Below are 4,231 nucleotides of genomic sequence, written 5' to 3'. Positions count from 1 at the left end.
TGGACCCCAAGTGCAGGGGAATGTGGGGGGGGGCGGTAAGGGGAGTGGATGGGGGAAACACCCTTATGGGGTAGGGGGAGGGGATGTGGGCTTATGGACAGGAAACTGGGAAAGGGAATAACATTTGAAATGTAAATAAACAAATATATCTAATAAAAAGAGAAAAAGAAATATAGATCACAAAAAATAAAAGAAGGAAGATTTGCATTAGCATGTTTTCTGTGACATGTGACAATCATTTTGTTTGCCAACTTGTTGAACAGGTAGTACTTATTTTTACTCTTAAAATTGCTGAAGTTGTCATGATGCTGTTTTCTTGATGTAATTAGCATCTTTAACCAGGTAAATTGATTGAAAGGAAACTTGACTGAAAAGAAAATGTCTGCATACCATTATTGGATGATATCAAGAACAGATAGAAGATGCAATGAAGAGGAATAAATTTTACCTGTGGACAGTGGTTTCTCCTCCTGCCATAAAAATTCCAATTGCCTGTTCTGAGTAGTGTCCCCATGGACACTTCTATTTTTTAAACATCTCAGATTGTGTAAACAAATCTTTACATGTGCACTTTTATACTTAAAAAAAAAGAAATGAGGGGCTGGGGATTTAGCTCAGTGGTAGAGCGCTTACCTAGGAAGCGCAAGGCCCTGGGTTCGGTCCCCAGCTCCGGAAAAAAAAAAAAAAAAAAAGAAATGAATCAACAAAGCAGAACTTCACATTCTGAGATCTGAAAGAGAAAGGAAGTATACCAGACATAGCTGGAAGTTTATGCTGGTTCCCTACCACACCCTCACTCCACTTCACCTTGGAGAAATTTCTGATCTGCTAATTAGAGCCTGAGGACTCTTCACCTACTGAACTCAGAACAGAAGCCAGATTGATAAGCCAGGGTATTCCCTTGTTTGAACTGGCAGCCTTATTTAATGTTATTATTATTTTTTATTTTTTAACATTATGGAAGTTTTATTTAGATGTGGTTTTTGAACTATCAATACAGATGCCAAGTTACTGTACAAAACATTCACAGGAACTTTTTCCATTTTTTTAATTGTTCGAAAACATTTCCTACATTATTCAACATACCACCAAGAAATAGTACATCTTTTTTCTTTCATTGTGCATACAATTGAAAAAGCATATATATACAAAGTTCAACTAACAAGATGCTAGCAGGTTGACAGCTTTAAGTCTACAGGTGAGAAATTATCTAACAAAAATAACCAGGATTTATTCAGCATCAGCCACTTCCATAACCAAGTGTTATTCTGGTTAATAAAGCTAATTGCCCATCAGGCTTCTGGCACATACTTCAGATGCTTACTCTTGTAGTATTGCTCCCCACTGCAGTTCTCCATGCTAAGAGAAAACTGTTGAAAAGTGGTGAAACATTTGCAAAAACAAAGAAAACCCGAAGCTTATTGTAAGCATGAATATTTGATGGAAATTTATCAAGCCAAGTCTTTGCAACATTAAGAAATCAACTAAACTGAATTTGCCAATTTGTTTGTCTATATCCAAGAGGTGCACTTATATCCAACAGAGGAGCTGCTGAAAAATCAAACTTAGTGTTTAGCTTAGGGGTGGATTGGAAAATTCAGCCACCATTTGAAATTGTCTTTAAAAAAAGACCACCAAAAATAGAATTGCCAAATTATTTTAAAAAATCATAAAACATTTTTTACAAAAAATTACATTCTGCACACTGTTCTGAACAAATTCCAGGGACATGTAGACTATTACTTTCCTCCATGTCCCATCCCCCAATGTTAGAGTGACCACAAAGCAAGGTGTTCACAATAATTACACAGGGGGAATTTTTTTTTAAACACCAACAATAAACAAAAAAATAAATGTCACTCACTCTGCTGCTGTTTTAAAATTTCAATGTTAGTTTTTCAATGCTCTCCCCACAACCCTGTTTGTAAGGAACTAAAACATTATATCTGGTGAACAGCAAAGATTTCACTACACCTCAAATGCACTAACACCTATGAAGCAGAAGAGTGTTGGCTTTATTTTTTTCCCTTGAAACAATTCTCCAATAAACCATTGATTTGCAAATAAATAACAGAATGTTGGCCTTTGAAACAGAAGCAAATAAAAAAAAAGATGCAGGACTCCTTTAGTTCTTAACTAGTATTAGAAAAAGACTTTTCAGAATAGTGCTTCACACTGTTATGCAGCAAATACTGTACATTCTGTATCTGGTCCTGCGTTCCTGTAATGATAATAATCCAATCTTCAGATCCTTCTAAATGTTCATGAGTTTTGATTAATGCTCCTGACTCATGAAGAATTTGTTTAATCTGCTGACCACCTTTGCCAATAATAGATCCAGCCAAATCTTTGGTAATAGTTACTTGTGTAGTGATAATAGGTCCACAAAGATCACCATATGAGTCATGGCCCCCTGCATAAGAATAATCATATCCAGAACCACCTTGTGGTTCATAAGCCATTTGACATTCTGATGGGCTCTATAAATCAACCATGCATCATAGTGGTCTCCAGGCCTTCTTCTTCTGTCGTAAGCCATTAGATCTCCCACTCTGGTTGGTAGTGGAGAAGGAAGAGGAAGGTTCTAGGTTCTGCTGCCACCCAGTCCACCTCAACCAGAAGTTCTCAACAAGAGCTCACATCATCATAATCTCTTCTAGAAGGAGGCATGGGAGGTCCCTGACCAGGAGGCATTCTGTCAAAACCACCTCTTCCCCACATGGGGAAATCCCCCAGGACATCCTTGGCGGTCATCAAACATCACTGTAAAACCACCATAATCATAGGTTTCATCATAAAAGTTGGGATTATAAGGTTGTGCACATCCTTTGATGGGAGACTCAGATATAAGGTCAAGATGATCTTGATGCATTCTACAACCCTATCAGGTTTTCCTCCCATAAGAACAACGCTGTCAGTATAATTAGGGCAGCACTCCTGGAAGTGCTTGATTGTTGTCTGAGTGTTTTCCAGAAGTTCTTTGATTTTAGCACCTTTAACACCAATAATTTTTCCTGCCAGACTTTGATGAATCAGCAGTCTTGACTCCCAGTCAAAGTCACTTCCTTTATAATGTTGGTAATTTAAGCATTCCACAGCATCAGATTTGAGCGGGAGCTGGCTGGTTGCAGTGGATGATGGCAACTGCAGACCCTCTTCCAAGGTAGGGATGATTTTCTTCAGAATTTCTCCAATCGTCTAAATATCAGCACTGATACTCAGTATGCACTCAGGGCCACTGCTGTCTGGGACTGAAACACTGGCATTGTAGTCTGTATGGAGAGCCTTAATATTCTTGCTTCCTTTTCCAATCACTGACCCAGCATTCTTGCTCTGAAGCAAAATGTGCAATTCAACCATCTCATCAGTATTTCTTGATTTTTTTAAAGGCTTGTTCCTCTTCCATATCTCCTGCAGGGCATTTACCAAATTCACCATTGGTTTCAGTGTTGGGGAAGTTTTCTTTTGGCTGTTTGGTCTCCATTTTCTTGAATTAAATGGATACACCAATAGACTGCAATCTAGTGGGAGACGAGTACATTGGTGCAGCAGAGAGGCAGAGGATAATGCCATCTGTAGTGCTGTCACCTGTCACTATTTTTAATAATACCTCAGTTAACCCGGGCTTCTTTCTAATTCTTCCTACTAGATGAATGAAATGGGCACAGAAAGGAAACCAAAATAGATGCTCTGTGTGGAAATAAAAAGTAAAAGTTTATTCCAAAGTTGTCTCTTGAGAAAGCGGTGAACAGTGGTGGAGAAGGTGTGTGTGTGTGTGTGTGTGTGTGTGTGTGTGTGTGTGTGTGTGTGTGTGACAAAGACAGAGACAGAGACAGAGACAGAGAGAGACAGAGAGGCAAAGAGACAGAGGTACAGAGAGAGATTTTTTCAGGGTTATATGGGAATGGGTACCTGGTAGGAACGTGGAGCCTGGAGCCTGTGAACTGGGGTGGGAGCTTGTGAGTAGTGACTGAAGGAGCCTAGAAGCTAGCCTTGACCTTTACATGCGAAGAGGCGCACATTCATATGTTACCAGAAGAATTACATGTGCCCTTTGCCAGAGATAAGTAGACTGATTCCTTTTAGCAAGTAGGAACTATCTTCAAGCCTCCTGAAGGAATGTTAGCTTTTCTCTAAATGCCAGACCTTGGGAAAAGGAATTTCTTGGGATCTGACATTCCAGCCTTTGTTGATTGTTGATGATCGGGGTGACATAGGCCTTCTGTAACAA

At 39.2% G+C, this 4,231-nt stretch overlaps 1 pseudogene; it reads right to left on the bottom strand.

Moving 5' to 3' along the window:
• Positions 1-2,096: 2,096 nt before the first annotated feature.
• On the bottom strand, positions 2,097-3,544 carry Hnrnpk-ps5 (heterogeneous nuclear ribonucleoprotein K, pseudogene 5; annotated as a pseudogene).
• Positions 3,545-4,231: the final 687 nt, after the last annotated feature.

Source organism: Rattus norvegicus, chromosome 14, assembly GCF_036323735.1.
Source record: "Rattus norvegicus strain BN/NHsdMcwi chromosome 14, GRCr8, whole genome shotgun sequence".
In the NCBI taxonomy this organism is placed as follows: domain Eukaryota; kingdom Metazoa; phylum Chordata; class Mammalia; order Rodentia; family Muridae; genus Rattus; species Rattus norvegicus.
The sequence above is the reverse complement of the archived record's forward strand: the minus strand, read 5'-3'. Positions and strand labels throughout refer to the sequence as shown.